Source organism: Chelonia mydas, chromosome 23 (assembly GCF_015237465.2).
Source record: "Chelonia mydas isolate rCheMyd1 chromosome 23, rCheMyd1.pri.v2, whole genome shotgun sequence".
In the NCBI taxonomy this organism is placed as follows: Eukaryota; Metazoa; Chordata; order Testudines; family Cheloniidae; genus Chelonia; species Chelonia mydas.
In genome coordinates, this window is record NC_051263.2 from 5,887,848 (window position 1) to 5,910,379 (window position 22,532).

The window sequence follows — 22,532 nt, forward strand, 5'->3', positions numbered from 1 at the left end:
AATGGCCCCCTCAAGGATTGAACTCACAACCCTGGGTTTAGCAGGCCAATGCTCAAACCACTGAGCTATCCCTCTCCCCCAAGCCCTTGTCTCCAAGCCCTATTGCAGGGTGTTATGGACACCAGTCCCTGGGCCAGGGATGCCAGCGGGTGCCACGCTAATAAGCACCCTGCACCAGCTTTGCATTGGCCTTTCTTCTCCTTTTTCTCTCTCTTGTTCCCCTTTTCAGTCCTGCTTCATTTGGCAGCAAACAACAAGTTCTGGTTAATGGTTAATCCTGGCGGCACCGCACTGAGAGATGCGGGACAAGGATATGGAGAGATAAGGGAACAGATGGTGTGAGCGGTGGGATCTCTGTGGGGACTCACTGCTGTGATAACACGGCGCTGCCCCGATTAACTCTTCACTTCCCTGCACCGAAAGGGCTGAGAGTGGGGAGAAACAGGTGCCCGGCTGGATCGGGGCCTAGCACTTGACGGGATCCAGCTCTAGCGAGACGGGCACTAGAGCCAGGATGGGCTGTTAAATGCATCAGGCGGGTTAGCGGGTGGCCCCCACCTGCCCATATGCACTGGCTCAGCAGCTGTCACCAAAGGCTCCTGCCCTGCAATGGGCCGCGTTGCCGACTCTTATGGGTTTCATGGCTCTGTTATTGGGGGGGAGTGTTGAAAAGCCCCACCTCCCAGATTCCTGGGATCCTGGGAGGGCCTGAGTCACCTCTTCTTTAAAGAAGGAAGTCGAGCAGTTCGTCAAAGGCTGGGACCCTGGGGACCTTCCAGATGGAAATAGGAATGGATGGAATCTGTGATTTTCTTTGATGCAGCCTTGTTCTCTGACCAAGAACGTACACAGGCCTCTTTAGCCAACACCAGACCCAACATCGCTCTCTCCAGCTTTTTCCAAGGTCACTGGGATTCAGTTTCCTGGGCAACTTCTCCAGTACGTGGATCCCGTCTGTACAGGGATCCACGTACATCGCTGTATGTACCTTGCCAGGGCACTAATGATCCATCTGGAGATGGGCTTGAAGCCACCTCCAGAACAGGGGAGGAAGACGTGAGGCCCTGGAGGAAGGTGGTGGCCACCTCCCAGCAGTTCGGCAACCCCAGCCTGCCCGTGGGTGCTGGCAACGCTCCCAGCCAGAGCTAACTGCAGCAGGGTTAATGGTTAACCGGCAGCCTAAATTCACCAGGACCACAATAGGGGTTGCACCTTCCCACCAGGAGCAGCATCCAGCCCCAAGCCTCCAGCCCTGCAGTGAGGTGCCCCCCTTTGAGCAGGGAGCTCCCCGCCTGCTATCAAGCCTTTTACATCAGCAGCTGCTGTTTGCTCAGGGGGTGGATCCCTGGCTTCAATTAGCTAGTGAGAGCAGGATCAAACCACCACCACAGTGAAACCGCCCTGGGCAGGGCCCGCTGATGGGTGTTGGCTGCAGGGTCCAGGTGCCCAGCAGCTGAGCAATGATCTGGGGGCCCCTGGCTGGGGGTGCACCCTGCAACCCATCTCCCTGCTGGAGATCTGGGGGGAGCCAGCACAGGGAGAGCTTTGCAGGGGGAGGCGTAGGAGCCCTTCCCTCCCCAGAGGAGGCTGCATCCTGCTGCACCCGTCCCATCCCTCTCCGCACCCCCACAAGCCCAGCCTCTCCACAAACACATTGTTACCAGATTTGCAGAAGACACAAAGTGGGGAGGTTTCCCAGTAGCAGGCGTGTTAGTCTATATCCGCAAAAAGAAAAGGAGTACTTGTGATACCTTGGAGACTAACAAATTTATTTGAGCATAAGGTTTTGTGAGCTACAGCTCACTTCATCGGATGCCTGCCTGTGGGGAGGAATTGCTAATATCGAGGAGGACCGGAATACCATACAAGAAGAACTGGATGACCTTGTAAACTGGAGTAATTGAAATGGGATGATATTTAATAGTGCAAAGTGCAAGGCCATGCATTTAGGGACTAACAACCAGAATTTTTGCTCTAAGCTGGGGACTTTTGGAAGTGATAGTGGAGGAGAAAGAGCTGGGTGTATTGGTTGATCACAGGATGACTATGAGCCGTCAATGTGATGCAGCCAGGAAAAGGTTAATGTGGTCCTGGAGTGCATCAGGCGAGGGATTTCCAGCAGAGACAGGGAAGTGTTAGAACCGTTATACAAGGCACTGGTGAGGCCTCCTCTGGAATAGTGTGTGCAGTTCTGGTCTCTCATGTCTAAGAAAGATGAATGCAAACTGGAGCAGGTGCAGAGAAAGGCTACTAGGATGATCTGAGGAATGGAAACCAATTTTCTCAGAAGAGACTCAAAGCGTTTGGCTTACGTGAGAACATAAGAACAGTCATTCTTGGTCAGACCAAGGTCAATCTAGCCCAGTGTCCTGTCTTCCAACAGTGGCCAATGCCAGGGGCCCCAGAGGGAATGAAAAGGGCCACCATCCTTGCCAATCCTGGTTAATAGCCATTGATGGACCTATCCTCCATGAACTTACCTAGTTCTTTTTTACTTACCTGTAGGCTTGGTTAGTGTAACCAATAGAAGGCTGAGGGAGATATGATTACTCTGTAGAAATACAACAGAGGGATAAATACCAGGGAGGGAGAGGAGTTATTTAAGTTAAGCATCAATGTGGACCCCAGAACAAATGGATACAAACTGGCCATCAAGTTGAGGCTTGAAATTAAGTGAAAGTTTCTAACCATCAGAGGAGCGAAGTTCTGGAGCAGAGGGGAGCAGAGGGGGCAAAAACACCTAACTAGCTTCAAGAGTGAGCTTGATAAGTTTATGGAGGGGATGGGATGACAGGGCTGCCTGCACTGGTGTGTGTCCCATCGGCAACTGCCTGTAGCAAAAATCCCCAACGGCTGGAGACGGGACACTAGATGGGGAGAGCTCTGCGTTATTACAGAGAATTCTTTCCCAGATATCTGCCTGGTGGATGTTGCCCACATGCTCAGGGTCGAACTGATCATCATCTTTGGGGTCAGGAAGGACTTTTCCCTTGGGTCAGATTGGCAGAGAACGTGGGGGAGTTCCACCTTTTTCTGCTGTACCCGTCCCATCCCTCCCCACACCCCCACAAGCCCAGCCTCTCCACAAACACCTCGGAGACATTTACAAGCTGTTTGCCGAGGGCCATTATCAGCGGTCATAGTGCTGTAAAGGGCCAGGGCCCTGCAGACAGGAGCTACAGCTGTTGTTTTTTATGTCAGCGTTGGCACATTTGTTTCGGCAAAATTGCCCAACCTCATAATTTCAAATTATGATTTGTTATCAAGGTCTGAATGAGCTCTTCCCTGACAGCTCGTGATGGGCGGAGGATGGGGAGGAATGGGGAAAGGCTTCAGGACCAGCCTGCATTTACATGAATGCACCTCTTCTGCCTTGGTATCCAGCAGACAGAGCTGTGTTTCCCAAGTGACCATGCTGGTGAGACCTCACCTGGAATATTGTGTGCAATTCTGGTCTTCCATATTTAAGAAAGATGAATTCAAACTGGAGCTGGTGGAGAGAAAGGCTATTAGGATGATCTGAGGAATGGAAAACCAGTTTTTTCAGAAGAGACTCAAAGAGCTTGGCTTCCATGAGAACATAAGAACAGTCATTCTTGGTCAGACCAAAGGTCCATCTAGCACAGTATCCTGTCTTCCAACAGTGGCCAATGCCAGGTGCCCCAGAGGGAATGAAAAAGGCCACCATCCTTGCCAATCCAGGTTAATAACCATTGATGATCCTCCATGAGCTTACCTAGTTCTTTTTTGAACCCTGTAGGCTTTGTTAGTGTAACCAATAGAAGGCTGAGGGAGATATGATTACTCTGTAGAAGTACATCAGAGAGATAAATACCAGAGAGGGAGAGGAGTTATTTAAGTTAAGCATCAATGTGGACCCAAGAACAAATAGATACAAACTGGGCATCAACAGGTTTAGGCTTGAAATTAGGTGAAAGTATCTAACCATCAGAGGAGTGAAGTTCTGGAGCAGCCTCTCAAGGGGAGCAGTGGGGGCAAAAAACCTAACTAGCTTCAAGAGTGAGCTTGATAAGTTTATGGAGGGGATGGGATGACAGGACTGCCTGCAATGGTGTGTGTCCCATCGGCGACTGCCTGTAACAAAAATCCCCAACGGCTGGAGGCGGGACACTAGATGGGGAGAGCTCTGAGTTATTACAGAGAATTCTTTCCCAGGTATTTGCCTGGTGGATGTTGCCCAGATGCTCAGGGTCTAACTGATTATTATATTTGGGGTCAGGAAGGAATTTTCTCTTGGGTCAGATTGGCAGAAAATGTGGGGGAGTTTCCCCTTTTTCTGCAGCATGGGGCCTGGGTCACTTGCAGGTTTAAACTAATGTAAATCATGGATTCTCTGTAACTTGAAGTCTTTAAACCATGATTTAAGGATTCGGTAACTCAGCCGGAGCTTAGAAGTCTGTTACAGGGGTGGGTGAGTCAGGTTCTGTGGCCTGTGACGTGCAGGAGGTCACACTGGATGATCTCAATGGTGTCTTCTGACTTTAGTAAGCGTATCTGAATAAGAATAGACATTACAATTTTAAACTTAACCAGTGTCCCATAACATGCCCCCCACAAATATAGAAGTCAAACTGCACCTATGATCCAGCCCAGTATTCTGTCTTTAGATACTTTCCAATGCCAGGTGCTTCAAAGGGAACGAAGAGAACAGGCAGTCATTGAGTGATCCATATCCTGTCATCCGCTCCAACTTCTGGCTAACAGAGGCTAGGGACAGTCAGAGCCCGGTGTTGCATCCCTGCCCATCCTGGCTAATAGCCAGTGATGGACCAATCCTCCATGAATTTATCTAGACCTGTTTTGAACCCTGTTATAGTTTTGGCCTTCACAACATCCTCTGGCAAGGAGTTCAACAGATGGACTGTGTGTTGTGTGAACAAATACTTCATTTTGCTTGCTTTAAACCTGCTGCCTATGAATTTCATTTAGTGACTCCTAGTTCTTGTGTTATTCACTTTCTCCACACCAGTCATGATTTTATAGACCTCTATCATATCCCCCCTTAGTTGTCTCTTTTCCAAACTGAATCGTCCCAGTCTTATTAAAACACCGACAGTTGAGTGGAGTGAGGCATTGCCAGCAATGGGGGTGCTCAGGACAGAATAGAGAATTTGAACACAGAGTGGAATATCATATGACAAATGAATGAAGATTTGACTTCAACTTCTTTATCATCACTAGTGGCTCGACCCAATCTTTGTGCTACGTTTTCTGGGATGAAAGAAGTAGGAATTCATCTCTTGCTACTCCCAGTCACAACAGCTACAGCTGAGCGTTCCTTTTTCCTCATTGAACAGAATTTTATGTTCTGAAAGACGTCACCTTCTGCTGGATCATGAGCATATCATGGAGGACTGGAAGTACCAGACACACGAGAAGCCACCACAGATGAACGCACTCATTTGAGAAGTTCATTAACAGGGTTCTGCAAAATTACAAGGAGAAACCAAGAAGGACGTAGACATAGTGCTTCATAGTAGGCTTGAGTAGCCAACTTTACTTTATGTGATGATTTTAAAACATGAGTTAAATCTAATAAAAATGACTGTGGAACATTTTCCTGTTTTTACTATGGTAAAATCCCATAAAATCCCAGATCCCAAATGGCCCCCTCAAGGATTGAACTCACAACCCTGGGTTTAGCAGGCCAATGCTCAAACCACTGAGCTATCCCTCTCCCCCAAGCCCTTGTCTCCAAGCCCTATTGCAGGGTGTTATGGACACCAGTCCCTGGGCCAGGGATGCCAGCGGGTGCCACGCTAATAAGCACCCTGCACCAGCTTTGCATTGGCCTTTCTTCTCCTTTTTCTCTCTCTTGTTCCCCTTTTCAGTCCTGCTTCATTTGGCAGCAAACAACAAGTTCTGGTTAATGGTTAATCCTGGCGGCACCGCACTGAGAGATGCGGGACAAGGATATGGAGAGATAAGGGAACAGATGGTGTGAGCGGTGGGATCTCTGTGGGGACTCACTGCTGTGATAACACGGCGCTGCCCCGATTAACTCTTCACTTCCCTGCACCGAAAGGGCTGAGAGTGGGGAGAAACAGGTGCCCGGCTGGATCGGGGCCTAGCACTTGACGGGATCCAGCTCTAGCGAGACGGGCACTAGAGCCAGGATGGGCTGTTAAATGCATCAGGCGGGTTAGCGGGTGGCCCCCACCTGCCCATATGCACTGGCTCAGCAGCTGTCACCAAAGGCTCCTGCCCTGCAATGGGCCGCGTTGCCGACTCTTATGGGTTTCATGGCTCTGTTATTGGGGGGGAGTGTTGAAAAGCCCCACCTCCCAGATTCCTGGGATCCTGGGAGGGCCTGAGTCACCTCTTCTTTAAAGAAGGAAGTCGAGCGGTTCGTCAAAGGCTGGGACCCTGGGGACCTTCCAGATGGAAATAGGAATGGATGGAATCTGTGATTTTCTTTGATGCAGCCTTGTTCTCTGACCAAGAACGTACACAGGCCTCTTTAGCCAACACCAGACCCAACATCGCTCTCTCCAGCTTTTTCCAAGGTCACTGGGATTCAGTTTCCTGGGCAACTTCTCCAGTACGTGGATCCCGTCTGTACAGGGATCCACGTACATCGCTGTATGTACCTTGCCAGGGCACTAATGATCCATCTGGAGATGGGCTTGAAGCCACCTCCAGAACAGGGGAGGAAGACGTGAGGCCCTGGAGGAAGGTGGTGGCCACCTCCCAGCAGTTCGGCAACCCCAGCCTGCCCGTGGGTGCTGGCAACGCTCCCAGCCAGAGCTAACTGCAGCAGGGTTAATGGTTAACCGGCAGCCTAAATTCACCAGGACCACAATAGGGGTTGCACCTTCCCACCAGGAGCAGCATCCAGCCCCAAGCCTCCAGCCCTGCAGTGAGGTGCCCCCCTTTGAGCAGGGAGCTCCCCGCCTGCTATCAAGCCTTTTACATCAGCAGCTGCTGTTTGCTCAGGGGGTGGATCCCTGGCTTCAATTAGCTAGTGAGAGCAGGATCAAACCACCACCACAGTGAAACCGCCCTGGGCAGGGCCCGCTGATGGGTGTTGGCTGCAGGGTCCAGGTGCCCAGCAGCTGAGCAATGATCTGGGGGCCCCTGGCTGGGGGTGCACCCTGCAACCCATCTCCCTGCTGGAGATCTGGGGGGAGCCAGCACAGGGAGAGCTTTGCAGGGGGAGGCGTAGGAGCCCTTCCCTCCCCAGAGGAGGCTGCATCCTGCTGCACCCGTCCCATCCCTCTCCGCACCCCCACAAGCCCAGCCTCTCCACAAACACATTGTTACCAGATTTGCAGAAGACACAAAGTGGGGAGGTTTCCGAGTAGCAGGCGTGTTAGTCTATATCCGCAAAAAGAAAAGGAGTACTTGTGATACCTTGGAGACTAACAAATTTATTTGAGCATAAGGTTTTGTGAGCTACAGCTCACTTCATCGGATGCCTGCCTGTGGGGAGGAATTGCTAATATCGAGGAGGACCGGAATACCATACAAGAAGAACTGGATGACCTTGTAAACTGGAGTAATTGAAATGGGATGATATTTAATAGTGCAAAGTGCAAGGCCATGCATTTAGGGACTAACAACCAGAATTTTTGCTCTAAGCTGGGGACTTTTGGAAGTGATAGTGGAGGAGAAAGAGCTGGGTGTATTGGTTGATCACAGGATGACTATGAGCCGTCAATGTGATGCAGCCAGGAAAAGGTTAATGTGGTCCTGGAGTGCATCAGGCGAGGGATTTCCAGCAGAGACAGGGAAGTGTTAGAACCGTTATACAAGGCACTGGTGAGGCCTCCTCTGGAATAGTGTGTGCAGTTCTGGTCTCTCATGTCTAAGAAAGATGAATGCAAACTGGAGCAGGTGCAGAGAAAGGCTACTAGGATGATCTGAGGAATGGAAACCAATTTTCTCAGAAGAGACTCAAAGCGTTTGGCTTACGTGAGAACATAAGAACAGTCATTCTTGGTCAGACCAAAGGTCAATCTAGCCCAGTGTCCTGTCTTCCAACAGTGGCCAATGCCAGGGGCCCCAGAGGGAATGAAAAGGGCCACCATCCTTGCCAATCCTGGTTAATAGCCATTGATGGACCTATCCTCCATGAACTTACCTAGTTCTTTTTTACTTACCTGTAGGCTTGGTTAGTGTAACCAATAGAAGGCTGAGGGAGATATGATTACTCTGTAGAAATACAACAGAGGGATAAATACCAGGGAGGGAGAGGAGTTATTTAAGTTAAGCATCAATGTGGACCCCAGAACAAATGGATACAAACTGGCCATCAAGTTGAGGCTTGAAATTAAGTGAAAGTTTCTAACCATCAGAGGAGCGAAGTTCTGGAGCAGAGGGGAGCAGAGGGGGCAAAACACCTAACTAGCTTCAAGAGTGAGCTTGATAAGTTTATGGAGGGGATGGGATGACAGGGCTGCCTGCACTGGTGTGTGTCCCATCGGCAACTGCCTGTAGCAAAAATCCCCAACGGCTGGAGACGGGACACTAGATGGGGAGAGCTCTGCGTTATTACAGAGAATTCTTTCCCAGATATCTGCCTGGTGGATGTTGCCCACATGCTCAGGGTCGAACTGATCATCATCTTTGGGGTCAGGAAGGACTTTTCCCTTGGGTCAGATTGGCAGAGAACGTGGGGGAGTTCCACCTTTTTCTGCTGTACCCGTCCCATCCCTCCCCACACCCCCACAAGCCCAGCCTCTCCACAAACACCTCGGAGACATTTACAAGCTGTTTGCCGAGGGCCATTATCAGCGGTCATAGTGCTGTAAAGGGCCAGGGCCCTGCAGACAGGAGCTACAGCTGTTGTTTTTTATGTCAGCGTTGGCACATTTGTTTCGGCAAAATTGCCCAACCTCATAATTTCAAATTATGATTTGTTATCAAGGTCTGAATGAGCTCTTCCCTGACAGCTCGTGATGGGCGGAGGATGGGGAGGAATGGGGAAAGGCTTCAGGACCAGCCTGCATTTACATGAATGCACCTCTTCTGCCTTGGTATCCAGCAGACAGAGCTGTGTTTCCCAAGTGACCATGCTGGTGAGACCTCACCTGGAATATTGTGTGCAATTCTGGTCTTCCATATTTAAGAAAGATGAATTCAAACTGGAGCTGGTGGAGAGAAAGGCTATTAGGATGATCTGAGGAATGGAAAACCAGTTTTTTCAGAAGAGACTCAAAGAGCTTGGCTTCCATGAGAACATAAGAACAGTCATTCTTGGTCAGACCAAAGGTCCATCTAGCACAGTATCCTGTCTTCCAACAGTGGCCAATGCCAGGTGCCCCAGAGGGAATGAAAAAGGCCACCATCCTTGCCAATCCAGGTTAATAACCATTGATGATCCTCCATGAGCTTACCTAGTTCTTTTTTGAACCCTGTAGGCTTTGTTAGTGTAACCAATAGAAGGCTGAGGGAGATATGATTACTCTGTAGAAGTACATCAGAGAGATAAATACCAGAGAGGGAGAGGAGTTATTTAAGTTAAGCATCAATGTGGACCCAAGAACAAATAGATACAAACTGGGCATCAACAGGTTTAGGCTTGAAATTAGGTGAAAGTATCTAACCATCAGAGGAGTGAAGTTCTGGAGCAGCCTCTCAAGGGGAGCAGTGGGGGCAAAAAACCTAACTAGCTTCAAGAGTGAGCTTGATAAGTTTATGGAGGGGATGGGATGACAGGACTGCCTGCAATGGTGTGTGTCCCATCGGCGACTGCCTGTAACAAAAATCCCCAACGGCTGGAGGCGGGACACTAGATGGGGAGAGCTCTGAGTTATTACAGAGAATTCTTTCCCAGGTATTTGCCTGGTGGATGTTGCCCAGATGCTCAGGGTCTAACTGATTATTATATTTGGGGTCAGGAAGGAATTTTCTCTTGGGTCAGATTGGCAGAAAATGTGGGGGAGTTTCCCCTTTTTCTGCAGCATGGGGCCTGGGTCACTTGCAGGTTTAAACTAATGTAAATCATGGATTCTCTGTAACTTGAAGTCTTTAAACCATGATTTAAGGATTCGGTAACTCAGCCGGAGCTTAGAAGTCTGTTACAGGGGTGGGTGAGTCAGGTTCTGTGGCCTGTGACGTGCAGGAGGTCACACTGGATGATCTCAATGGTGTCTTCTGACTTTAGTAAGCGTATCTGAATAAGAATAGACATTACAATTTTAAACTTAACCAGTGTCCCATAACATGCCCCCCACAAATATAGAAGTCAAACTGCACCTATGATCCAGCCCAGTATTCTGTCTTTAGATACTTTCCAATGCCAGGTGCTTCAAAGGGAACGAAGAGAACAGGCAGTCATTGAGTGATCCATATCCTGTCATCCGCTCCCAACTTCTGGCTAACAGAGGCTAGGGACAGTCAGAGCCCGGTGTTGCATCCCTGCCCATCCTGGCTAATAGCCAGTGATGGACCAATCCTCCATGAATTTATCTAGACCTGTTTTGAACCCTGTTATAGTTTTGGCCTTCACAACATCCTCTGGCAAGGAGTTCAACAGATGGACTGTGTGTTGTGTGAACAAATACTTCATTTTGCTTGCTTTAAACCTGCTGCCTATGAATTTCATTTAGTGACTCCTAGTTCTTGTGTTATTCACTTTCTCCACACCAGTCATGATTTTATAGACCTCTATCATATCCCCCCTTAGTTGTCTCTTTTCCAAACTGAATCGTCCCAGTCTTATTAAAACACCGACAGTTGAGTGGAGTGAGGCATTGCCAGCAATGGGGGTGCTCAGGACAGAATAGAGAATTTGAACACAGAGTGGAATATCATATGACAAATGAATGAAGATTTGACTTCAACTTCTTTATCATCACTAGTGGCTCGACCCAATCTTTGTGCTACGTTTTCTGGGATGAAAGAAGTAGGAATTCATCTCTTGCTACTCCCAGTCACAACAGCTACAGCTGAGCGTTCCTTTTTCCTCATTGAACAGAATTTTATGTTCTGAAAGACGTCACCTTCTGCTGGATCATGAGCATATCATGGAGGACTGGAAGTACCAGACACACGAGAAGCCACCACAGATGAACGCACTCATTTGAGAAGTTCATTAACAGAGTTCTGCAAAATTACAAGGAGAAACCAAGAAGGACGTAGACGTAGTGCTTCATAGTAGGCTTGAGTAGCCAACTTTACTTTATGTGATGATTTTAAAACATGAGTTAAATCTAATAAAAATGACTGTGGAACATTTTCCTGTTTTTACTATGGTAAAATCCCATAAAATCCCAGATCCCAAATGGCCCCCTCAAGGATTGAACTCACAACCCTGGGTTTAGCAGGCCAATGCTCAAACCACTGAGCTATCCCTCTCCCCCAAGCCCTTGTCTCCAAGCCCTATTGCAGGGTGTTATGGACACCAGTCCCTGGGCCAGGGATGCCAGCGGGTGCCACGCTAATAAGCACCCTGCACCAGCTTTGCATTGGCCTTTCTTCTCCTTTTTCTCTCTCTTGTTCCCCTTTTCAGTCCTGCTTCATTTGGCAGCAAACAACAAGTTCTGGTTAATGGTTAATCCTGGCGGCACCGCACTGAGAGATGCGGGACAAGGATATGGAGAGATAAGGGAACAGATGGTGTGAGCGGTGGGATCTCTGTGGGGACTCACTGCTGTGATAACACGGCGCTGCCCCGATTAACTCTTCACTTCCCTGCACCGAAAGGGCTGAGAGTGGGGAGAAACAGGTGCCCGGCTGGATCGGGGCCTAGCACTTGACGGGATCCAGCTCTAGCGAGACGGGCACTAGAGCCAGGATGGGCTGTTAAACGCATCAGGCGGGTTAGCGGGTGGCCCCCACCTGCCCATATGCACTGGCTCAGCAGCTGTCACCAAAGGCTCCTGCCCTGCAATGGGCCGCGTTGCCGACTCTTATGGGTTTCATGGCTCTGTTATTGGGGGGGAGTGTTGAAAAGCCCCACCGCCCAGATTCCTGGGATCCTGGGAGGGCCTGAGTCACCTCTTCTTTAAAGAAGGAAGTCGAGCGGTTCGTCAAAGGCTGGGACCCTGGGGACCTTCCAGATGGAAATAGGAATGGATGGAATCTGTGATTTTCTTTGATGCAGCCTTGTTCTCTGACCAAGAACGTACACAGGCCTCTTTAGCCAACACCAGACCCAACATCGCTCTCTCCAGCTTTTTCCAAGGTCTCTCTCTCTCTCTCTCTCTCTCTCTCTCTCACACACACACACACACAATCACCCCCACCAACCTCAATGGGGGTTTAACCCAGCCAATAACTAGGATGCACCCAGCTCATAAGAGAAGACTATAGACTTGGGGGCTGCAGAGGAAATGGGCAAACGGGAGGCCCCCGAAAGCTCAGATGACTTGGATCAGCTTGGGCAGCTGCAGATTTTGTTGTTACTCTCCTGAGGATTTGTGGGGTGCAGCTCCAGAGTGGGGATGCCTGCGCCAGGCGGGCACACCAGAATGGTGGATCGGTAGGCGCTAGAGGCCCAGGTGAGATCTAAACTCCAGACCTGGGCCTGGAGCCTGACGGCTGTGGCTGGGCTCCGTATCCAAGCCCCCAAATTCCACCTCCTAACCAGAGACCGTGCCCAGCTGCCAGGCTGGTGCGGCAGTGCCAGAGGAATGTGGATCTGCCACACGGATGCTGTTGGGACCTGCTGAGCTTTGCCCCCAAGCGAGGGCAGCCAGTGTTAGAATAGCCTCTGACTGATCCTAGCTCAAAGCAGTGGGAAACCATGTGTGGGGTTGGGAAGCAGGACTCCTGGGTTGCAGTCCCAGCTCTGGGAAGGGAGTGGGGGTTTAGCGTAGTTCTTAGGAGGGAGGCCTGGACGCCAGGGTTCTATTTCTGGCTCTGGGAGAGGAGGGGGGTCTAGTGGTTAGGGTTGGACTCTATCAAAGTTCAGACCCTTCGAGTGTGAGCTTCTGCTGGGTAGGGCCCTCTCTGTCACACAATATCCTAGTGACGCGGTGCCCTGCCCAGATCCTGCCATACTCTGTGGCTGCCAGCGCAACGGGACACGCCCCAGGTCGTTGCTCCATTCGCTTATTTCATTTCTTGCCCTGACGGGGGCAGCCAGGCAGCTGGTCACCCCAACACCTTTGGGAACGAAAGGACGAGGGTTCCCCTTCTAACGCCCTCACCTGCGGTAACACTATTTAACACTGGCCCACCCACGGTTGGGGCACAGACCAATTTCTTCACGGTAGAACATGGCAGTTAGTCTGAAAATAAAACCAGTGTCTATCAGCTTCGATAAAAATGAAGCTTTGTGGCACCGTTTGGTCAAGGGCCAGCCCTGCCCATGGGGTGGGGCCCTTGTTTCCCTTAACCCAGAGGCTCTCAAACTTTTGCACTGGTGACCCCTTTCACACAGCAAGCCTCTGAGTGTGACCCCCCCCTTATAAATTAAAAACACGTTTTTATATATTTAACACCATTATAAATGCTGCAGGCAAAGCGGGGTTTGGGGGTGGAGGCTGACAGCTCGTGACCCCCCCGTGTGATAGCCTCGTGACCCCCTGACGGGTCCCGATCCCCAGTTTGAGAACCCCTGCCTTAACCTTCCCCCCACCCCCCTTATTTGTCTTACAGTTGGACTGAGAGGCAGCACAGGCCAGTGGGCAGAGCAGTGGATTGCAGCCATGGGGCTGACTGACTGTGAGCTTGGGCAAATCCCTTTTCCCCACCCATGCCTCAGTTTCCCCTCCCACCCTTGGTCTAGTTAGACTGGGAGCTCTTTAGGGCAGGGACTGTCTGTCTCATGCTCTGTGTGTCCAGCACCTAGCGCAGTGGGGCCTCTTAGTGCGGATCCGACAGACCATAATCACACCCTCTGAGCTCTCCCAGCCCAGCCCAGCGGCTGGGGGGTGCTTATGATTTAACAGGAGATGAAATGATTCCCAGCACTTCAACTTTTCATGTGCTAGAAGCTGGTTTATTGTCACTGCTCAGTAGCTCCCAAGCAAAGCAACCGCTAAGCTGCTGGGGCGCTGGGTTAAAGGCAAACTACACTTGAATTAAAAACCCCTTTGCAGGACTGTGCGAACCACCCAACGGGTCCTTCCCAGGCCGGCAGGTGAGAAGCGGGGGGCTGCCCCCTGCTGGGGGGCGGAGGTGCTGCTCGAACAGGCAGAAGCTGCGGATGGGGTCAGCGATGGGCGCAGGGGCTGCCCCGAGGCTGCAGGGACTCAGGCTTTGAACCTGGGCCACTGGCTGATGACCCTGTAGAGGCTGTTCCCGGGGCAGCTGGTCGGGTTCACGTTGCGGTGCCCCTTCAGGGTGAAGCTGCGGCTCAGGAAACCCCTGGAGACGGCGCATTGGATCAGGCGCCTGGCAGCGCTCAGGGCAGCAGAGCTGGGGACTCTCCCTGTAGGATAGAGTAACCCCCTGTTAATCTCACCCTGGGCCCTGGCCCCTGGCCCCTCTCTGCTCAGGGGATGTGACTGTGGCCTGAATAAATAACCCCCCCTCTGCCCATGCTCTCGATTGGCCGTGTCAATGTCACTCCCCCTCCGCCCCTTATTGCGCTGGGTAATGCAACCTCCCACCTGCTGCATTTCCTGGCCCCGTGCCCCAGCCTGGTGCCCCTCGTACGGGGAGCTTGACCGTGGCGGAGCCCAGCGGGATGGCGGTGAGGCCAGCTGGGTTAGCCCAGGGGCAGATCTCTCCCTGAATCCCATCCCTCGCCCCAAGCTCTCAGCTGGGAGGGGGCACCGGGTGCCCAGCGTCCCCAGCTGCAGCCTTCCTGCGAGTGCCCAGCTCAGGCTCTCTCTGCCTGGTGAGGCCAGGACTGTCCTACAGTGTGCGCTGGGCCCAGGCAAACCAAATGCATTTTATCCAGCCCCACGGACAGTCACAGCTCGAGGGATGTAGGCTCCAGCTTCAGCCTGGGGGCTGCACCTGGAGAGCCGGGCTCTGGGCAGGATCTAGGAGTCACAATGGACAAGCAACAGCCTAGCTCCCAGGGTGATATGGGGACACGCAGGGCTCATGAGATCAGGGAAATGGGGGGGAGGGGATTTTCCCCCTGTGTCCAGCCATGGGGAGACGGATGCCAAGAGCAGGATCCAGCAACGGATCAGAGGTTTCTGTGGAGAACAAGAACAGCCAGCTTCACAGTGGGTGGGACTGGACGGGTTCCTGCCCTGGGACTTGGGGCCACTAACTGATGGGAACAGAAAGGAAATTCCCCTGTGGCTGGGTTATTCCATCATGGGCCACTAGGGGGTGCGTAGCGCCTCCCTCTGGAGCATCTGGCACTGGCCGCTGCTGGAGCCGGGACACCGGGGTAGATGGGCCCTGCTCCGATCCAGGGGGCGACGTCTAGGCTGCAGGGACATTCTCACCATGAAACCTCCTAACGGGGCCTTGGTAGAAGCTGGGGATCAGCTGGTGTTGCCACTGCTTCTCCCACCCCTCCCCTCTGTCCCTGATCTCCCACTCCCCAGCCCCATTTCCCCTGCCCTCCCCACTCAGTTCTCAGCTGCTTCAGGGATTCCAGGCCCTGCCCTGAACCCGCAGCCCTGGGGATCCGAACTCACCGAGTGACACGGTGCAGAGCGCTAAGAGCCACACGACCGACGTCAGCAGCAGCATCTTCCTCTCGCTCGGCCCTGTGGGGACACGAGCCCGTCACAGTCGGCCTGCCACCCCCAGGAGGGGGCACTGCTGGGCTGGAGCCAAACACCCCCAGAGCCCCTGGGTAGCAGATCCCCCTGAGCTCAGGCTGCCCCGGGCTCCAAGCCTGGACTATCATCTGGGGGCAGCATCCTGTCCCTGCCCAGATCCCCCTTCTCCCCGAGCTCCCCGGGTCCCCATGGCAGCCCCTTGAGCGGCGGGCATGGCGGTGGCTCTGGCTGTACTAACAGCCCCAGCTGGGCTGTGGGGAGAAGAGCCGTGCTGGGGGGCAGAGCTGGTTCATGGGGACCAGCGCCCCGTGGGGTGCAGAGAGGGGCTGGCATGTGCCCACCTGGGTTCCTGCAGAGCTGGGAGCAGAGTGAGCTCCGGGCGCCGGCACCTGCTTCTCTTTATAAGCACGTAGGCAGGCGACAGGGCGTGGGGCCAGGTAGCTGGTTAATAAACTGTCTTGCCAATGCTGTTTGGGAGCCCCAGCCACCGAGGAGGAAGGAGTCGGGGGGGATTTCACAAGGGGGCTGCAGTTGCTGAAGACCCAGCAGAGCTCGTGCAGCAGGGCTCAGGGGTCTGCAGCACCACCGGGGCCGACAGACTGCGCGCCGAGGGGAGGGCGCGATTCTGGCCTGGCAGCGCGACCCCAGGGGCAGAACCTTCATCCCAACGTGGGCAAGGCTGGGCACAGAGCACAGCCCGGCCTGGGGAGCTGGGGAACGCCGCACCGGGGGGACAGCACGTCAGCCACCGTCCAGGCCACAAGGCGGGCAGCTGAACCCTGCCCCCAGAGAGCTCTGTGTCATCCCCCGCCCCTCGTCACCCTCCTGGGTCACTTCCTGCCGCCTCCCCAAGCCAGAGGGAAAAGCACAGACCTGAACAAACCTGAGGCGATGTCTCCGACCTTGCAAATGCCCAGAGTCCTTCCCTCTCAGCAGCTCAGGTAGAGCATCCGCTGGGCCTGCCTCCAGTCTCCTTCTGCAGAGCTGCCGATCCCAGCCCTGCTCACCTCCGCTGGCGCCTTTCAAGGGAGCTGCTCTCTGCTCCCTGCCAAGCTCCTCCTCCGGCCGGGCAGGGCCCTGCGGGTTTGGCAGGGCAGAGCTGCCCGAAAGGATGGCTGAGGGCTCAAGCCTACATTTTATTTACCAAACAAGGGGTGTTTTCTTAGCACCCCGATGCCACCTCGCCTCCTGAGATTATCATCAACATCATCGACATGCAGGACTCACCTGCCTTCGCTAGGCATCTTTCTTGCTGCATTTTGCAGCACTCAGCAGCTCCCGGTCTTGTTGGATGGAGATGGAAAGATAAGGGACGTCCCTTGTAATAAGGGACTCTTGGCAACTCTGCCACCAGGGCCCAGGGCAGTTCTCTAAACCCTCCCTCTCCGGGGGCGGTTTGTGTGCCAGTCACAGGGCCCCGTCATGTCAGGCACTGCCAAGATACACAGTGACCCAGATCAGGGCCCCATCGTGCCAGGCACTGCCCATACACACACAGTGACAGAGATCAGGGCCCCGTCACGCCGGGCGCTGCCCATACACACAATGACCGAGATCAGGACCCTGTCGCGCCGGGCGCTGCCCAAACACACAGTGACCGAGATCGGGGCCCCATCGGGCTGGGCGCTGCCCACACACACAGTGACTGAGATCGGGGCCCCGTCGGGCTGGGCACTGCCCAGACACACACTGACTGAGATCAGGGCCCCGTCGTGCCAGGCGCTGCACAGACACACAGTGACCAAGTCCTTTTGTGCCAGGCTCTGCAGACACAGAGCGAGACACAGTCCTGTCCCAAAGTTTCCAGTCTACCCCATACACTTTTGTCCAGGTGGGGTCGGTTTTGCTGATACAGTTATACCAGTACAACAGCAGTGTGTGTGCAGTGACACCAGGATACAGGTGCCTGGTACCAGGGTCAGACCCGTCTACTCTTCTCATCCGGGAATAGTTCTAGCCCGGTTGCAGGGCTATAATTGTACCCCCACCGGGGCTGTAATGTGTTAACTAGCCTGGTACAGTTACACTCCTACAGCGTTTGTGTGTGGACGCGGGCTGCCCATGGGGTGACCTTGGCCAAGTCCCGGCCCTGTCCAGTGCCTCAGTTTCCCTCTCTGAAGTGGAGATAATGACACGGCCTCGCTTGCACAACCCAGTGAGATCGCTCGGGAGAAGGGCAGTCGAGTGCCAGGTGCTGTGAGCCTCACAGCCCAGTAGCGGGGGCTGTAGCCACCCCAGGCTAGGAGATGGCCGGAGCTCCATGTAGCTGAGGAAGGGGCGATGACGGTGTCGCCACTCAGGGCAACTGCACCGGTCCTGCGCCTCCGTAGGCCAGCCAGGGCACCCGCCCTGGGCTCCTGGCATGCCAGCCGCCACCTCTCATGGGCAGGACCCGTCTCGCTCTCCCTCCTGCCGGGTGCTCCAGGCTTCCCGGTTTCCTGTTGGCACTGTGATATCCCCACCAAATCAGACTGGCCGAGCCGGCCGCTTTTCTGCCCCCTCCAAGGCTACAAGCCCCGTGAGCCCCACAGCTTCGGCCCCACCAAGCTTCCCCCAAGCAGCACCTCGGTGCTTATGGTGACAGCACTGTCGAGAACACGGGTTAAACCAATCAGTGAACCCACCCGCCTGCTACTAGGCTTACCAGGGATCCCTCCCCTGACTCCAGCCAGGGCTCCGGCTGGGATGCAGACCGTCAAACCCACCCAGGGGCTTTTCAGTGCTTCCAAGCTCAGCACAGCTTCTGCTGTGAACACGTCCCCTGGGAATCTGTGAGTGCTGCAGGCCGGTCCCTCGATCTGGGAACAGGTCATTCGCAGCCACTGGCTCACTCCTCAGGGCATCACTTTGAAAGGCCGGGGGCAGAGGTGGGAATTTGCATCCCCACCCCACAGGGATTTCCTAGAAACCCATTGCTTTGTTTGGCCCAACAGCTCCTCCTTGGCTGGTCGGTTGCTTTACAAGTGTCCTGTGACAGTCCTGACCCTTCCCAGGGTTTGCTGGAGTCACGTCTCCCCCAGAGGAATCACGTCCCAGACTCCAGACCCATTCGCATTTGGAATACAGTGAACTCCGAAAATACCCATACTTCGTCCAACCTGCTTTGTGCAGGGTCTGGGAGGAAACTGCTGTCTCTGGCCCATCTCCCCCTACAGAACTGGGTGGAACCAGGTGCTGTCCGGCACCCTTGGGGAACCCATTGACTTAGTGCCTGGACAAGTTTCTCCCCTGCCTGGCCTTTCTGCCATGGCCTGTCACAATGTCACGTTTCAATGTTGTGTTTAAGAAGCATTCTGCCATCACGCCAGCACCTGGCCTTCACAAACCCGCCCGGTCGGCTGGCAGCCTCCTGCCCCAGTTCTCTCTAGAGCCCCTGGGCCGATCTCTTCCACGCCCCTCCTTACCCTGGGTGCCCCCAAACCTTTTCCTTCCAGCACGCAGTTCATTTTCTTAACTTCCGACACGGCTCGGCTGCCTTATTAACGCTGAGGCTTGTCCTGCTCCATCACATCCTCCGGGTCCTCCTTGCACTCAGCCGGCTTCCCCGGTGCTCCCAGTGTCTCCGCAGCCAATTGCTCCTGTGCTGGCCGATGAGCCCTTCCACCGTCCTCCGCCCGTTTCTGACAACCCCACGTCTGCACCGTCTCCTCGGCTCCTTCCCCTCGCCCGCCTTCCCCTTTCCTTGTGGCGCTCGCCAGCCGCCCGTTGACTTCCCCATTCTGCGGCTTCCCTTTCTGAGCATTTTCTGTCACTTCCTTAAGCTGCTGATTAAAAGCCTCGCGCGCCCGATGCTGAGCTGCCGCCCCGGGTCACGCTTTCCCCTCCACTCTCTGGCCAGCCTCAGAGACAAGCAGCGCACACGTGTGATCCCACGGGCCGGCCGGACGCGGTGCGGCCCCAGAACCTCCATGCGTAACAGCACGTTTCTTTACAAACAATCCAAGCCCTCCTTTACTATTTGGGCCATTCTTCGCCCTCATTTTACTCTTGATGGAGTTAACGTTTTGCTGGATCTAATCTTACATCTGTTCTTCAAACTTTTCCCCTCCCCTGTAGGCCCCTAGACCGTCCCAGCCAGAGTCTCCACACACGGCTAGGTCTTTACTCCCGACACAGAGGTTGTGACCCTGCCCGGTCCGGTTCCAGCCAGTAAACTTGGGTTGGAGGATCCCCCAGGGAAGCAGATTTATTACCAATTCAGCTTCAATCTTACTTCCTACTTAAAGAGACCTCAAGGACCCAAGCCCCGGCCAGTATTTATTAGTTATTAGTACAGCGCCCAAACAGAAAGGCAGATCCATTACCGAGTCTGCTGAACCAAACCTTGCACCCGTTGATGTAAACGACAGACTGATCCCCGTGATGTCTTTTGCCACTGCTTGTGTAACCCTTCTGCCCGTCAGAGTTGGCAGCAACAAGGGCCGGGTTCAATATCTAGGGGATCCAATCCAATAACACAATGCAAACCGGCTCGAGCCTCCACCCAGTGACCTGGGACAAATATATACCACCCCCGCTGGGCGCCTCCAAGAGGCAATACTTCCCCTCTCGCAATCACATAGTCTGAGTGTAGCAAAAAGCCTTTTAATAACAGAGAGAAACAATGTGGCATTATGTTGGGGAAACACCACCAACAGGATTCATAACACAATCCATGAGCAAAAAAACCCCACCCCAAGCAATTTGGGGCATGCCCCTTTCCCTTTGGTTCTTGAGTCCAGCAACCCCAAATCACCCAAAGTCCCAAAAGTCCAATGACCCAAAAGTCTCTGTCTCTGGTAAGGGCAGCCCCAGAGTTCAAAAGTTTATCTACGGAGCTTTACCTCCCACCCTGGGTGGAGATGGGACGGGGGTAAGAGGCACCTTACATGATCTGAAGCTGACCGCCCCACAGCTCCATAGGCCTTCGCTTCGCTCTGCTCCGCTCCGCCAGCCGCCCCACGAACTCCTTCGCTTCGCGGCCCACGAATTGCTCCGCATCCCACCAGCAGCTCCCGCCATCCTACGAACTGCTCCACCAGCCTGTCCACAAGGCAATCCAGCCATCCCGCAAACTGCTCCACAATATATCTTCAGGCTCCCCCACTACTTAACACAACGCTCAGTGATTTCAGCTCTTAGGTGAATTCAGCTTGTAGTAGGGGAGCCTCAGTGCTGGTGCACTGTTAGCCCAAAGTGAGCTCAGCAGCCTGTAACTAGACTTCTAATGAAATCAAAATTAGCTCTGATATTCCACAGTGGAGAGAGGAGGAAGTGCAATTAGCATGTAAGGCCCTCACCAAGGGGCCCATGCCACCAAGTATTAATACTTATCCCCAGCCTCTCTCAGTTCGCAGAGTTTTGGAACCCATGACCCTTGCCTAGCGAGTGCTACTTAGTTGATGGTGAGTCCCTCCATCATAACAAAAGGCCAAGTACAGTTCCAAGCACAGTTCCCATAATCAGGGTAATAACAATTTATTCTTCCTGCCCCAATAACAGAGACACTGGGGATCCCACAGCAGCCAAAGTGACCATTTGGGCAGCTATGGCCTCATTCTAGGCGGGGTGGGTGTGCCTATGCAAATGAGATCGGCCCCTGAAGTTTTTTTTTTCCACAACTTGCCACACCTCACCACCAGATGTCAAGTTGGAGCTCATCCTGACACTGCTTACATCTTATTAGTTAATAGCACAGCGCCCAAACAGAAAGGCAGATCCATTACCAAGTCTGCTGAACCAAACCTTGCAGCCGTTGATGTAAACGACAGACTGATCCCCGTGATGTCTTTTGCCACTGCTTGCATACAGCTTGGACTATTTATAGGTAACTTAGTTCCAGCTTATCACTTCCTCTTTCCCAATACAAGGCTACAAATCCATCTGTGTCTGGTAAATTTCATAGACTTCCCAGCACACCATTACACATCTGCTGCTTAAACATAAACTTTTACCATCACTATGTTATTTATACATTTCCATTTGTTTGCAGTTGGTACATTTCTCGCACAGTCGCGTGGCAACGCAAATAACAGGGCGCTAGGCTAAAAATGTTAGCAAATTGGCATTTTTCACAGCCAGTGAGAGTTTAGCAGCATTCCCAAAGTATCTTGGGTGTCTGGGTCACCAGTAGGCCTGAGGTCAGATAGTAATTTGACCTACCAGTCAACAAACCTTTGTCCTGGTATAACAGCATCCCCACTGGGTGAGGCGGAGGTTTGTAATGTTTTAACTAGACCGGTCCAGTTAAAGTCCTCAGGCTTTTGCCAACAGACATGGCCGGCCTGCAGAGTGACCTTGGTTAAGTCAGTCCCCCCATGCATGCCTCAGTTTGCCCATCTATAAAGTGGGGATAGTGATGCCAACTTCCTTTGTGAAGCACACTGAGATCTGCTGGAGAAAGGGGCCAGCTCAGGGCCAGGTGTTATAACTAGGGAGCAAGAGGGTCTGTCACTGCCCCAGGCTAGCAGATGGTGGGAGCTCCGCGGAGCGGAGAGACGGTGGCAGACATGGGCAGCAGAGGGTGCTGTGCTGGGCTCCCGTGGGGCAGGTTGGTGGCAGAAGGGGAGGTCTCTCCAGAATACAGCAAAGCACCCAACAGCCACTTTCCCTGATGCCTGCCCCTGTTGTCATCGCCCCTGGCACGGCCCCCAGCACTTCTTGTGTGTGTCGCGTGCGGAAGGGGATTTCTGCTGGGGCTGCCCCCACGTGCTGGTGCAGTGACAAATGCAAGTGATGCGAGATAATAGTGAGATGGCGCCCTGGTGAGTGCAAATCCAAGGCAGCATCCACACCGGGGCACTCAATCTGAGCCAGGGGTGGTGGGTTTTGTGATATGGTGCCGTATCCAGGTAGGGGCTTCCTATCCCCCTCCCAGGGCTGGGGATAGAACCCAGGAGTCCTGGCTTCCCGTCCCTCCTACTTTAACCACTAGACCCCACTCCCTTC

The 22,532-nt window shown here is 53.3% G+C and overlaps 1 protein-coding gene across 3 annotated transcripts in view; it reads right to left on the minus strand.

The window, feature by feature from the left end:
• The window catches only part of LOC119564389 (peptidoglycan recognition protein 3), a 95,948-nt gene extending 76,620 nt beyond the window's left edge, over window positions 1–19,328 (minus strand). The window contains exons 1-3 of one of the 3 annotated variants that reach the window (XR_006287241.1): window positions 16,479–19,328; window positions 15,519–15,590; window positions 13,891–14,344 (exon numbers count right to left, since the gene is read on the minus strand). The gene's annotated coding sequence lies outside the window, so the exon portion shown is untranslated. Of the gene's footprint in view, window positions 1–13,890; window positions 14,345–15,518; window positions 15,591–16,478 lie in introns of those variants that run through there. The other 2 variants (XR_006287242.1, XM_043534761.1) reach the window with 2 other exon arrangements.
• Between the last annotated feature and the right edge of the window lie 3,204 nt (window positions 19,329–22,532).